Source organism: Poecilia reticulata, chromosome 18 (genome assembly GCF_904066995.2).
Source record: "Poecilia reticulata chromosome 18, P_reticulata-male-v2, whole genome shotgun sequence".
Taxonomy (NCBI): Eukaryota; Metazoa; Chordata; class Actinopteri; order Cyprinodontiformes; family Poeciliidae; genus Poecilia; species Poecilia reticulata.
Genome location: NC_088847.1, coordinates 8,396,366 through 8,411,927, shown reverse-complemented (window position 1 = coordinate 8,411,927; position 15,562 = coordinate 8,396,366). Strand labels below are relative to the sequence as shown.

Here is a 15,562-nt window from a genome sequence, read left to right as displayed (position 1 = left end):
ATTTCCCCTCAACCTGAACAAATCTTCTTCAAGATGGCTGATGACTTTCAATGGATTGTGGATATTTCTGTCCTTTAGTGAACAACACTTCTTGGACTCTTGAGGTGTTGATTGGACATCATTAAAATGACTAAAAATGGGAAATTATATGATGACTGACATATTAGTTATTTTTTTTATACATCAACATTTGCGAAGTTAAAAAAAATACTGCACAAAAAGGTGAAGGACAAAATTATTCATGTATCTGGTAGATTAACGCCCAAATTATATTGGTTGTATCATGTTATGCCTCTGTTAGCCTGGTAAAAACCAGACCCTTGTTTTACGTTTCGCTTTGTAGAGAAGAGCTGCACTCTTGGTTATTGAGAAACGATTGTTTCCTGGAGGTGTGAAAGTTTAAAATTTTACCTAATTTCTAATGTTTGCCCATGACGTATGTAACACGACAGTTTGATGCTATGAAGCTTACCAAAAAATGCCTGCAGTATAAACAACTCCACTGCGAATAGAGAAGTGCCTAGCCAAACGATTCGGCTGTTAATGTTAGCTCCATATTTGGAGGCGTGGCCAAAGCATACGGAAAGGCTTTGAAGCTTCATCTGCTGCCATTGCTAAAACTTAAGACAGGCTGCAATTCAAAAACAGAGCAGAAAATCATCGCTCACAACGTCTCCGTCTATTCACTGATCGACTCGGTTGAAATTCTACCGGAAAGCAAAAGATATAGTGACGGTATTTTTTATTACAAATTCCTGACTTCATAATGCTGTAAGTTTGCCTTTAATTCTCGAAAATTGTGATTTTGCTATTTTGTTTCTTGTGTGTAACAATGCTTACATTTTGTGGTTAAGTTTTGTGGTGGCCAGTTAGTTCTTTGTGTCATCTTCAGTGGTCCTAATACTCCACCATAGACTTGTGAGCAACATTTATATCTGCTCAACTTCTTCTGTCTCTCAAAAAGACTCCTCAATGAGAAATCTCAAAAAGATGGCTCAATAACAATCTGAGCTCTCCCCAACAAAAAAAAACTCCATACAAGTTAAAACTGGGATTATTTGTCAAACAGTTCAATTACACTGAGGAAAAATGTGATCAATATTTGTACAGAGAATCGTGACCCAGCAAATTTCACATTAGGGTCCTGAATAGAAAGGAAGTGCAAATGGGAAAATTAAGTCAATAACCGAAATGATTAACTTTCAATGAGAACAGAAGGGACTAACACATGATTGGTTTAAGACAATGAATCCTTGCAGAGAAAAATACAGAGCATGGGGTGAGAAAATGGAACCGAAGTGGTTTGTTGACAAAATTAGGGAGTAGAATGACTGATGTGTAGCAATGGATGGCTCATTCAAAACGAGGATTTATTTTTGTTAGCACTAGTACTACAAAGCTTTTTGTTTATATTTTTCAGTGTAAAAGCTAATTTAATACCTCATGTTATTTTTAAAATCCCATAAAACCTTTCATTTGTCAAGGGAAGGGTTTTACTTTCCAATTAAATCTCATTTTACTAGTGTTAAACCTTTCAAAGCACATAACAAACATGTGAAGATAACAGTTAAAACTATTGTTCTTTTTTTGAACAAAGGCATTTCACCAAAATCTGCAGGCCAAATAGAGTTTCATTGATTACCTAGGGCCCGTAGAGTCTCTGGTGATGGAGAAAATTTTGCTATTTCTCATTCCCTGGGGCCAAATATGGATTTCATCACATCGCCTGTAAATCCACTCCACTCAACCAGTTCAAGTTTATTTTTTGTGCTCATGTTGTTGTTTTTCCCTTATTTTAGCAGCTGCTGGTATAGAATAAATCTAGCTCTCCAGTCGTTCTTTTTCTTCACCTCGACTGGTCGCCCGTATACAGGGCCTTTCAAAAATTCATCAGCACCTCTCGGAGAAATCTAAAATTGAGTTTTTTATTGAAACAGATGTCATTGTGTTCTCAATGTTATCACTCTAATATGTCATTCTGTGTGAGTAAAATGTTCACTCATGAATCCCATAGTGGTTACATTTTTAATAGATTAATGCATTTAATGCAAAGGTTCAAAACGTTGTCCTCATGAACGTTTCTCGTCACAAGTGAAAATCTTGACTGAGAAGTCAAAACAAAGAATCAGTTAGGATTCCATTAAAGAAATTTAAAAATGCCCTTACTCAATTTGTCATAAATGCCTTGATCAAAGACGAACTCAAAGTCAAATCCCAATCGATTTATCCTCGAAACCACCTGAGTCGGCTTAAGTTTCAGGAAGCAATGAAGGGAAAAGTAAAGTCAAGGTTTCCGTGTCTCAAAGGACTTTCCCCAAGCGTCTTCCCAGCTGCCCTCAGGCTCTTCCAAAGATGAGAGGTAATATTTTTCCTTGCAGCCATGAATCAGCCCAGGGTTCCTAATAAGTACCATAACCAGCAGTGGTTGGCTGTTCCTTTTAGCCCCAGAAACCCCCCACCGGTTTCAGTGAACCGTTGAGCCCATCAATCCAGGACCAAAAGCCTGTCGAAAAGAGCTTGCGTTTGCAGAAACGTTCTTTTGCTGAACATACATAAAGTATACATACAAAAGAAAAAAGGACAGACAAAACGGAGTGCCTAGCAAATGCTAGGCACTCTAGCATTAAAATTTGAAAAGGCAATTTCAAATCTACTAGAACAAGAGAGTCCACCTAAACTGAAAGGCTTGAAGACCGTTAATCAGAGAAGCAGCTAAGAAACTCTGGAGGAGTGGCAGAGATCTACGGTTCACTTAACAGAATCCGTTGTGCTTAACACAAATTTGGGGTTTAAGGGTGCATTCACACCTCCATTGATTAGTCCGCTTTAATCAAACTCTAGTTCGTTTGTCTAGAAAGTCTGGTTCATTTGGGGAGGTGTGAATGCGTGATCAAACTCTGATGTGGACCAAAAAAGCGAATTCTGGTCCACCCAAAAATCTCGGTTTGGTTGAAGTTAACTCTGGCACGGTTTGAATGTGTAACCCGTAATTAGTCAATTAGTCAGACTTTTATTTTTACGGGCCCACTTCCTGTTTTGCCCCCAAACTCTTCAACTTATTTAAAGCCCCGCCTCAGCGCAGTTTAAAACACCACCTGTTCCACTGTGATTGTGACTGGCTGTTGGCGTCTTGCTGATCATCTCTCCTTGGAAAATTCACCCAAATCTCTGAAACTGATTTGAACTATTGGTGAGTTTGCTTGGTTGATAGCAGTATTGTTCAGCATGAAAGTTTTGCTCGATTGCTCATTGGAGCATTTTTTTATTAGAACTGTGGCAGTTGTTACCTGGGCTGTCACCGGGATTCACAGCTGATCGCAGTCTAGCACTCTCTGCTGAAAGGTAATTGATAGTTTTGTGCAAGATTTCATTACTTTCGTAATGAAATTGATTGAAAATAGGATGTAGCTACATTTAAATTGATATTGCGCAGTATATTTTCTTTTTCCTCACACTGCTTGAGTATTTTGAGTTAATTTATTTTCTCTTGATTGATATTTTGAAAGTGAACTTTGATTTCAACTTTAACCTTAAATGGATTAGTTTGAAATATGATTATTCTTTTTGTTTATCTAAATCATGGTTAAAGTTAACCTGACTGAAATGTTTAGTTTAATTATTGAATTTGATATTTATTGTATTTGTGTGTTTGCACATACTTATTGTTGATAAACCGCCTAATGGGTTTTTTTTGGCCTTTTAGGTCGGGTTTTTTTTGATGGATCAGATTCTCAGATCCACTTCTGAGCAAAGGATGGCGAGCTAAGGACAAGAACTTTGATCTTTTGAATTTATTTATTTTGAATTAATTTGACCCTCATTGTGTATTTGTAATTGTTTGTTGTTGTTTTTTTCCCCCCTATCATCAATACAAAAAACACCAAAACTAAAACAGTGATTGTCTTCATTCACACCTCAGGCTCCTTCAAGAACCATCTTCTGATACTGCTTTTGTAGCCGCAGTTAGCTGCGTAGCCCATAACTGTTACAAATGCGTATGTGGATGCAAGCGGACTGGAGACCTCTCCAAAAACAGCAAATGCCCTGTTGACCCAGAACAGGTTTGAACATTCTGAGTCAACAGAGCCAAATAAACGCACAAGTCTAGCACCAGCAGGAGAAATGCCTGTTACCAAAGAGAAATCCTACAACCGCTAAAATCTGACACTACTTAATTTTTACTTACATTTTGTGAAGAATCAAGTTGCGCAGGGTTCTTCTTCTGAGGTTTTTGTGTCCGTTCCTTCAGTAGTTGTTGGTGCAGCACCACCACAGTTGTGGAGGTGAACAGGGTTTTCAATGAGTTTGGATTGTTTGAAACAGTGCAGTGTGAAAGCAAACCTCACCAGCCGAAAATGTAACAAATGTTGCAATCCCCAGGACTATCAGGGATAGGACTATAAAATGCTCTGGTCAAATAAGAACAAATTTATTGTTTGACCAATATATGAAATCTGTAGTAAGACACAGAAATTGCCTTTTTTGCAATTTCTCCAGTTAACCCGGCGCAGTCGCCGCCCGCCGTGGGGTGTACAAGCATGTGACGCATTTATAAGGCTTCGTAATAACACGGACGCATACCGAGTTTTCATTTCAACTCTGTTGGACAGCACGGACTTCAAACTTTATAAAAGTGGTGTTTTTATATTGGTTTTGTGGTTATTTACGTCAAAATAAAGGCAGAAATAAGATTGATCATTTCTGCCTTATTTTGTGGGGTCTAAATGTACCACATTTTGTAACAACCAATGAAAATGTGTTGACGGTCTGTTGCTAGGTAGAACAGAGACATCCGGAGAGAGACGAGGACGGGGGATTTGGATACGGCAAGAGACTAAGGTGCAGCGATGCTGTGAATTTTACTAAGTGTTTCGATGGGTTTTTTAGACTATAAGTGTGTTAGTTAGAGTTCGTGGTGTGTGCAGGGGTAGTAGTAGTAGTTTTGCTAGCTATCGCTACATGGCTTCATAGCGAGCGCTGACACACAGAGAAGAGAGACTGGGATGGCCATTTAGACCTTGACTGCCAAGGTTTAATCTGGTTGAATGACACCTGTTGTACAAGTAAAAATGAATGCAAACCTAAACACTCCAAAAGACTTGCAGTCTCTTTGTAGCAAATATGTTTTATTTTTAAAATATACTCTTCCTCCTACTTAATGACTATGCACTTTTGTGTTGATGTACCACTTAATGTCACAATAAAATACATTGAAGTTAATAGATACAGCATAAGAAAATGTAAAGTTCAATTTGTATAGATTTTTCTGCAAGGCAGTGTAAAACAAGAGCTTTACCTGCAGCCTTTATCAAGCTGTTGATGTAAATATTGCAGAAGGAGCAACTTTTTCTGGCTCCAAATCATTCAATGTCATTCTTTTGAGTGATTGGATGAGAAGCAGTGGTGCAGTGTGGGAAATATTGTAGAACAAAATGGTCGGTGTCTATAAGGAACAAAGAAAATCATTCAGAAAAAAATACTTAGCTGTGTAACCATTCAGTGCAAACAAATTCAAAATGTTCCATTTAGACTTTGAATGCTCTTGTTGTCATCCTCAATACTGATGGATCTGACATAAGATTTTTGTTTTGACTTTTAAACTGTCTTTGCACAGTCTAAATGCACAGTAAAACCAAACAACTGTCCAATTGTGAAAGGTGAACCCGTCTTGGAAAAAGGGACAGTAACTACAGATTTTTACATATAATGTTACATCCATAAAATCTAAAATAAATCTAGATGTCCTATACGTACTTAAAGCACATTACCTGACAAAATCTCCCGTCATATAAATTATTTTCTAAAATAATTTCCTCTGATCCATGCTAGTGGGTGAGAGTAGCTTTATCAATATGGATTTTTCTGCTTAAGAAATATTTCACACAGACATGGTACAACTTGCTTCACTATAAGGTTGAGGCAGATGATTTTTGCTTTCAGATTATTGTAAAACGCTTATTTAAAGTGAACTTTTATCATTCTCGGCGCACAAGGGATTCCGGTACATGCTCACTCTCGTATCTCGTGATGAAACAACTGAGTTCCTTCAGGCATGCCCTCAGATAGCCAATCAAAATCTGTTCGTCCTGCCATAACACAGTTCCCACCAAAGTGGACTGACCACTGCAGGAAGGGAGATTAATGAGAAAAAAAAAAGTAGGGTCTTGTTGGAAATAATGAGGAGGGTGATTCACAACTTAGTGTGGGAAATAAATGGACAGTGGAGGAGGAAGTATAGGAGGAGAAGAGTGGAAGCTGAATTTTTATGAGATGGATGTAAGAGTACAGGATTGGGTTTATGAAGTGGTGCACAGTGTCAGCTCAGCAGGAGATGGTGTATGTATAGAAATATAACCCAGAACTTTAAGGGTTTATTTGAAAGAAGAAACTGATTCTAAGGGTGCATTCACACCAGCCGTGTTTAGTCTGCTTTAATCCATCTCTAGTTCGATTGTCTAGAAAGTCCGGTTTGTTTTAGAATATGCGAATGCGTAATCGGACTCTGATGTGGACCAAAACAAGTGAACTCTGGTCCGCCTAAACGCAGAGTTCTCTGTTCGGTTAAAGCAGTGTTTCTCAAACTTTTTCAGGCTGAGGACCACTTAACCCATTTAACAAACACTCACGGACCATTTAACCTGAAAATGCCCCCGTGATAATGCATCTTAATATGTGATGCTACCTGAAATGAAAATATTAGTCTCTTAACTCGTCCTAATGAGAAGAGTGGTGGTGTTTGGTAAAAGTGACAAAGCCATGAACACGTCAACTTGGGCATTTTGAGTTATTTACAGATTCTGAAAGTGTCTAAGGTTACCAATGATGTCAAACATATGGAAATAAAAAAATAAGTTGTTCTTTACTGCCAAGTGTTGTGTGCATTAAATAACATTTAGGACAATTTGTGATTTAGAATCACAATTCAAGAAAAAGAGACTTGAGTTGCTTTAACAGAAACAAGAAAACCTTTTTTGCACCATTAAATATAAAAATTAACCCATTTCTATCCATTGTTTTTATTTATTGCATTTATTTAATTTTATATTTTTTTAATTAAATAAAAATAACAATAGCTGTTGACCCTGAAATCAGAGCATCAATTCATTACCAAGCAAAGTCGTAAAAAACAAACAGTTCTGACTAACTGGAGCGATTCCTACCGTTCAAAGGAATCCAGTCGCTACTGAATGACACATCAACAACCAACAGCTATAACTCAGCCTCCTCTGACCATATAACATTCCTGGAGTTGTTTTCTTTCCGGTATCTGCAGCTTTTCTTTTGAGTGGCCCGGTTTTAAACCAGTTTTCCATTGTTACTTTTATCACAATCCTTTGTTAAGCTAGCGATAGAGCCACACTTTGAGCTTGCGTCACAATAAACAAACAGTTGTTTACATGCAGTGTCCGGCATTCTACTAGGGGGGGCCCACGGACCACCAGTGGTCCACGGACCACAGTTTGAGAAAGGGTCAAAGTGAACTCTGATGCGGTCTGAATGCATATGTGAATGCCAAGTGAACCAGAGACTGCTTTGAAAGCAAGAAATAGACTATAGTGCAGGGCATTCTGGGTAAATATAAACAAAACAAACAAGTCACTCTAGCGCTAGCGGGAGAAATGACCTATGGTCTTTTACCAAAGACAAAAGAGAAATCTCACAACCACTAAAATCTGACTGCACTCTATTTTTGTTTCCATTTTGCAAAGAAGAAAGTTGCGCTCATGTCTTCTTCTGAAGTTTTTGTGTCACTTCCTTCACAAAAACGACAAGGGGTGCAGCGCCACCAAGGAGGGGAACACGTTTTTTAAAGGGTTTGGTGAGTTTGACATGTTGAATGTAAGCGAACTGCGTCCTCTAAATCAAACCGGGTCTACCAGACTATCAGGTGTAAAAACTCCCTAAATGTCTAATAAATCAATTAGCAACCTTTAGGATTAGAAATCGGATTTTTCCTCTTCCTTATAATGCCAGTGAAGTATCAATAAACAAGCCCTGCTAAGCTGTATTGACACTGTATCGTGTGTTTTCTCTCAGTGGTATACAAACTCAATATATAGGGCACAGTCACTGACACTTGTAGTAAAGCTGAATAAACAGCCTTAAAAAACAAAAGAAATGAAGAGAAACCACAAATAGTAATTACTAGAAAAAAGATTAACAAAACACCTAAAACAAGCAACAAAGCATCCTGCCAATGTGGAAGGAGAGGGAGACTAAAAGTGGTAAATCCCATTAGGAGCTTGATGTTATTTTTTTATTTATGAAGGGCATTTCCAAAATGAATATAAGAAATATGTTTGTTAAAAATAGCTGGACGAAGCTGTAAAAGATAACCTGAGTAGTTCATTACGACCTGAAGCAGAAATGAATCTGAGGAACTAATGCTTCACGGTTTTATTCAAGGCTATGCTTAGTCATTTTAATGAACACCTTACTGGCTGTCAGTTGTGATTGGCACGTTCTGTTTGGCTGGGAGGGCTGAACAAAAAGCGGCGTTGGGCTGGAGGGGCGGGACGGCAGATGATGAGCTCTGGTTAGAGAATCAATGAAGGGTAACCGGTTTGACCTCTCACCTTGGCATATCAGCCTCAAAGTGCCTGACTGGTGAAGTGTAAAATCATTAAGCTGCTCTCTCTCCTGGAACTGTAGGTGTGTCTTTGCATTCGTCCTCCTTGACAGTAGTTGTTAAACTTACTTTCAGTAAGTGTTTACACCTCATTTAGCAAACCTGTCACAGAACATCTGAGAGGTTAAATTATACACAAGTGGACTCTAATTAGATGACTTCCCAGGGCAACTGACTGGGCCGGATTTTATTTTGTCAATCCTACATGGATGATTCACTGGATTTTGATCCAATATAGTCTTAAGAACAAGTGCATAAAGACTTGCTCTAAGTCTGGTTGTTGCAAAACCTCCAGTGATTTCTAAAATTGGAAGTGATTGACCAATTTGTCAGGAGTTGTCCGTGGTCTTGACCTTGACCTAAGTGTCGAGGTCAAATTTATGTATACAGCACGAATCTGGAACTCTCCTTGTGGTAAAACCCCATGCAGAGAATTGCCTATAAGCTGAAAGCAACAAAAATGAAATATAAAACCCATTAAATAATCTTGTCACATTCACATTACAATATTTAACATTCTTCTTAGTGAGAATCGCTTCAAACAGGTTCAGTTGTGTTACTTCAGTAGGAGAGGAAAACATCCCATAGTCGTACGTCAACCTATCTGAAAGCCATAAAGAGTAAAAAAGCAGGAAATAAAAATCTTAGCATTTATTCTGTTGTATAGTAATTGCTCATTTTTCTTATGATGCCCAGCAAATTTGTCATTTTGCGCCAGACGTATGGGGAAACTATAAAAAGAAGATTGCAGAATAATGGGATTGACACTGGACTGATTTGAAATGAATCACAGGGAATATCCGACCAAAGCTCTGTCGACCGATTCATCCATTTAAAAAAAAAAAAAAAGTCATAAATAAACAGACACATTGCCTCTTGCAAGTGGAAATAGATCATTCACTGGACAGACTGATGAGCAAGAGATGAAACATGCGCACCAAGTCAAACGAGCATGCCATCTCTATCGATTTATTTGGAAGCCGTGATTATTCTTCAAGACGACTTTTCATGAAGGCTCACATTTTCCTTCATGTCCATGTGAATCCTAACAAGCTTCAGAGTAAAAAAAAAAAACAAGAAAGATGATCAATGCTTTAGCACACAAACATCCAGTCATGTTACTAATTCTCTTCTGAGCGGCTTTCAGTTACAGCATACGCGTTCATTTTCAGCTCTAATAGAATATTTCCTTTCAAGCGATGGATGAAAATGGCAAAAGAATTTCAGGATACGTCTGGAGGCATATAATAGGCAACAGAAACCGGCTGTGAAAAAGAATCACGTTCTGAGCCCTAAAGCCATTCTAGTCGTCTCCTATGGAGCGAGAATGCAGATGCTGATGCCTCGAGAAGGTATTTGGCCCTTACATAGTTGTTGCTTTTTGCTTCTTTGTCAAACTTTACTTGATTGTATCATCAAACAAACATCAGTGTCAGAAAATTGATCTCTTTACCATATAATTGCACAATTTGACATTTCGAAAATAAATCCACTCAATGGAAAAATGGCAATTTTGAAAAAAAAACAAACTTGTTTTTCGATGAAGTTTTAGCATAGGATGAATGTTTTTTCTTTTTTTTTTGTGGTTGTACTGAAATTAGTTTATTTCACAAAACTGCAATGAAAACACTTTTTGCCTCACATGAGTCACATGATCAACAACCGGATGTTACTACTGGGGAAAAAGGCAAAGACGATGACAGGAAGTAGATGGAGGATGATGACACAGCATGTTTTTAATGACTTCAGAAGTTTATTCACTTGTGATTTTATTTGTGATTCTTATTCAACCCCTCAATTGAAAGTTGTCTTTTTAATTACCAAAATAGTGACAAAGTTTTGCACACATTTGTAATGAAAACGCAGCTACTGATATTCCGAGTAAGTACAAACTCAACTCTTTGCAGAATTGTTTTATTGTTTTTGTGTTTTCGGCCAGCTGTGGTTTTGCTACTGGATCTCTCCAATGAATGCCACTTGTGCACACAGAGAGTGACTGAGCTAAATGTTGTTCTTGCTTCTTGTGTGACCTCCTGGACAACTTGTTGGACCATTCATCGGATGACTTTGGTCTCTTGGCAACTCCTAGGAAACTTCATCTGCATGTTTTCTCTATTTTTCTCCAAAGCTTTTGCAGAGCGTCAGAAGCCTTAGAAACGCTTTACAGTCCCTACCACACTGATAAATGTCAGTGACTTCTTCAATTTCATTAGATTGGGACAGAAGGTTTTGCATTTTGAAATCTTTCGGTATACTTAATGTCGTCAAACAAGTTTTATTTAAGGGATTTTATGAATTTGTTGTTCAGGCAATATGTAGGCCTGAGGTTAAAACATTGCAAACCTCTTCAAAATGCCGAGTGATGTTTCTTCATTTTTATTTTCAGTTGTATTACTCGAAATTGTCTGTATTCATATTAAGTTATATGAATATCAATATGTCCTAGTATGTTAGCAAATTAAAAAATATGCCATAGGGTGATCTTATTTTGATTTTTTTTTTTTTTTTACTGCATGTAAAGTATCTTTTTCCAACTGAAATTTGCTCAAAACTGTCATAATCTAAAGCTGTAAAGATGACATGTTTCTCAGCATGTTGTCATTGGCTCTTCACAAAAATAAATGTGCTGCCTTGCGATCAAAGGCAACGCAAATACCTCCGCAGATCTGTGCGTCAAATACATGTTTGATATTCTTTATGGGTAACCTCTTGAGTAGCACATTTTAAAAAAAAATTCAGAACCAGAGGTGCAACAAAGGATGCAACTGTTTGATCTTTTAGCTCTATGGAGAACACACGCACACACACGCACCCACACACACTAATATACAACAGGTCACCCCTGCAAAATATCCTGAGAACTCCAATCCCCCAGCCTCCACCCACTTACCGAAGCAAAAACAGACGACTTACACACGGCTCACAGCAGACATGGTGATAAATTTTAGTTGTCAGACCGAGTCGTCGAGGCAAACGGTTTCTGCAACAATTCGGAACGTCTGTTTGCTTCTTTGGCACCGAAACGTGACTTGTTTTTTGTTGTCAAACTGATTTCCACAGATGCAGACATGAGGCGTCTAGAGGATGACAGGAACTTCCAGACCTGCTGACTCTCTTCAGGGAAGAAGCTTCACAAGCGTCAACGTCAGAGGTGCACTAAACGTACTTGATGTATTGACAAGCAAATCTCTGCCAAGATACAATGCCTGGCAAAAGTATTTTTCCATTTTCGTTCAGCTTCCCCCCAAAAAAACTGAAGCTTGTATTTATATCAGTCTTCCCTTTGATTACCCTAAACAAACCATTTGTCGTCGGAAATCACCTTGTTACATGAGTGTCGAGAACTCTAAGCCAACATGAAGATCATGTATGAGAAATCCCTTAAATATGCCAGCGACCTGCATTTGAAAACTGTTTACTTATGTTCTTGAAGACCTCCAAATAAAATCCAGAGCCACTAATTTCTCTTCATAATCCAAAAAGACTTCTAGCTGTAGTTGCTGTTCAATAAGCATGGCATACCTTCCAGATTTTTACTCATAGTACATTTTGAAAGTAATTATTTAATCATTATTCTCCTTCTCTTGAAAATTATGCACTACTTTAATCACATAAAATTAAAATGTAAGACACAGAGTCTAAAGACGGACGACTGGAGGGGTTACTAGTATTAGTGGCAATAAGAAGATTTTTGTCATAAATTTTTTGTCGTTGCTGGCTTGGTAATGTGGTTGTAAAGAGCCGCTCAAACGGAAGTCCAAAAAACATTAGTGCATCTGTGCGTGCGTGCGTGTGCGTGTGTGTGCCTCCCTCGGAGTGTGGGGGCTGTGAATATCCACGTGGGAACCCGTTATGCCATCACTGCGGGTGGGATTAGCCCCTCCTGGCAGGTGTTTGATCAGGTCGCCGTGGGAAATGGAGGTGAGCGAGTGACACTTCATTAATCCACGCGAGGCTCTGACAGCACGTCCTATTTATTGTGGCGTTTTTTCTTTTTCTGCTGCCGTCTGGTCACTGACGGCTGATCTGTTGAAGCCGACAGGGCCGCTGCCAAAGCTCATGATGAACTGATGAAGCTCATATTTGGTTCGAATCTGTATTCCGTCTTTGGCGGTCTTACATCACAGACCCTCAGGCACTCAATTTCAGTTCTGTATGTTTGCAGTCATATTCAATAAATTACGATACGCCTTCCGATGAGGCTCGTTTGGCCACTTAAAAGTAGCCCTTTGAAAATATTAAACTTCAAGCAGCTGTTAAACATACTTTCCGTGAAATCTGCATTTCTGTTTTTTTATATTATTGGTCTGATGTAATATTCCAATCTTGAATATCATGGTTTTATTAAATTTTAGCTGAAATATCATCACAATTACCAGAAAAACATTCTAAAAGTTAAGTCTGTGTAACTAATCTATATAATGAGTTAAATTTTTGTGTATCAAGTTACTAAAACAAATGAACTATTCAATAATCTCCTAATTTGTTGAATATGGCTGTACAGGAAGTGCAAGAACCAAGTAAATCCAGCCTAGTGGGATAAACGGACTATCGGTCAATATTTTATTTTTTTTAATCTTTTCTCCATCCAGTTGGTCTCAGTTGCAGCTGCAGCCTTCTTAGCAAATAACACTGTTGATGACTCAGCTTTTAATGTAATTGCAAATGACTATGGGGACATCACGCAAGCCTGCAGGCAGAAAGTGATTTACTTGGTCTTTAACCTTGCAGATTTGCTCGGAGACTTGATATTCACATGCATTAGATGTTTCAGGCTCCGTTTCTTCAAGCATGAATTAGCTTTAATGTGTCTTTACAGTACACAAACATACAAACACCACACACTGTCCATTTGCAATCTGACAGAAAAACTGCAAAAAATCGTGAAAGGAGACTGTACGGTCAGTTGAGACCAAATCGAACGTTTTTCATCTACATGCGAAGCGCTGTGTGCGTTATGTATTTGTGCTCGTTATTTACCCTTAGGGTCACATTCCTGTAAATGCGTCCTGACACAACTGGTGTAATGAAGTCAGGTTTGTGGTCTGCCTCGCTCACACATCTCTGTAGCTGTGCTCACACACTTTCACGCTTTAAGATCAGGGCTGTACTCCAAAACATCGACTCTATTGTCCTTAAGCCAATTTGGAACTAATTTGCTGGTGTGATGAGTCATAACCAATCTTTAACTCCCTGAATTATGATTTGAGATGGCGTTTCTTATCTCATGTCATTTATTTTTTTAATTGGATCATTTCAGTGACGTTCTAAGACCTGCAAGCTTCTATCGCTTTCCACCAAATCTAGAAAGGGTTGATAAGGCCAAATCTAACAGACCACCAGATCAGACTATGTATTGTTTATTTTAAGTGATTTTTAAGATATACATACACCGGTAACAGTGATGGTAAAGACGAGTTAATCTAGTTTTATTTACAATAAAATATCAGTCATCTTTTGCAGACATTTGTCTGTTTAAAAATATAATGGCATTTGATCATACATACACAGCCTACAGAACGACTAACTTTTATTCAGTCCACTGCTGTGTTTTCTTTGTTGTTGATGTTTTATTGCCAAAAATTTCTGTTAACTTTTAAAAACATTTTTAAAACAAAAACACAGTTTAGCAACTGGTGGACTGGCCTACCGCTCCTACCACTGAGCTTAGCCAGATATCTGGGGAAAACCTTCCAAATACTCAAGGCTGCCTCGTTCTCTAAAGTACTGTGTGTGTTCTGGGAGCCACTCGGGATCCCCACAAACTGTTCACGTGCAGTTGAGATTTCGCAGTGGAGCATACAGATTACACATTCCTTCACTTCCTACAGTCAGAAACGATATTAGCATACTTGATAACCTAACTCTGTTTCTGCACATCTTTGTTGTGTGGGACAAAGTGGCAATCTGGCTGACGTGCGAACCTCATCAACTCAGTGTCGCATCCAAAACAGTTTGATACACTGTTTTCCACTGAGCAGCTTACCGAATACAAATACGAGGCCATAAAAATGTACCTAACAGATCGAATCTTTGTCCCAGAGAGTATTTACAAATGTTCATCTACTAGTTCAAGTTTATTTGTACAGCACATTTCAGCAACAAGTGAGTTCAAATGCTTTACATCATATAAACCTCATCATACCACCTGGTGATCTCGTAATGTAGAGCTGTGTATCATCTGCGTAGTTATGGTAGCTAATCCTATTTCCTGTTATAACCTGAGTTATTGGGAGCATATAGATATCTAATAAGAGGGGTCCCAGGTTTGTACCTTAGGGTTCCCCACATGTGACATCTGTGCAATACAATGTTAACCAAGTTAAGTTTGGTTGAACCAGTTTCGTACTGGACCAGTCGATTCAGTATTATGTCATGATCAACAGTGTCAAATTCTGCACTGAGGTCCAACAGAACCAACACTGTGGTTCTTCCACAGTCTGTATTTATGTAGCTTTTTATTATGTTCACCCATGTCTGTAAACAGCAAAACATGTCCATCTCTCACACTCAAAACCCATTTCCTGAATAGTACAATGGTTTGACATTCCCATAGTGTTCATATTGTACAGGTTTATGTGCACACTCTTAAGTGTCAGGAGATTGTCACTATATGGGAATGTAAAGAAAAGAGACCAATCTGTTTTGTTGCCACGCTTAAAAAGTGCAGCTGCTAAAACTTTTAAAAACAAACACCTGGCAGTACTTGATAATCTAAAAAAAGTAAATGGAGTTTACTTGCTGCTCCGTGGGAGTTTTCTGAAGTGCTTTGTGTCATAAGGTGAAGTGTTGAGTGGTGAGGAGAGAACGCAAGAGACCCCGATGAGATGAAAATTATGAATTTAATAGAAGCTCGACAGTCCAAACAGGCAGGCGGCTTGGCAGAGCGGAAAACACTGGGGCTCAGCACCGGTAGCAAATGACTCTAAAGAT

The 15,562-nt window shown here is 38.4% G+C and overlaps 1 protein-coding gene across 3 annotated transcripts in view; it reads left to right on the top strand.

Annotated features, from left to right (window-relative positions):
• The window catches only part of htr2cl1 (5-hydroxytryptamine (serotonin) receptor 2C, G protein-coupled-like 1), a 201,362-nt gene that overhangs the window by 31,599 nt on the left and 154,201 nt on the right, over positions 1-15,562 (top strand). For 2 of the 3 annotated variants that reach the window (XM_008435330.3, XM_008435326.3), the window contains exon 2: positions 11,690-11,780. The exons of the other annotated variant lie outside the window; for it this stretch is intronic. The gene's annotated coding sequence lies outside the window, so the exon portion shown is untranslated. The remainder of the gene's footprint in view (positions 1-11,689; positions 11,781-15,562) is intronic. 3 annotated transcript variants of the gene reach the window in all.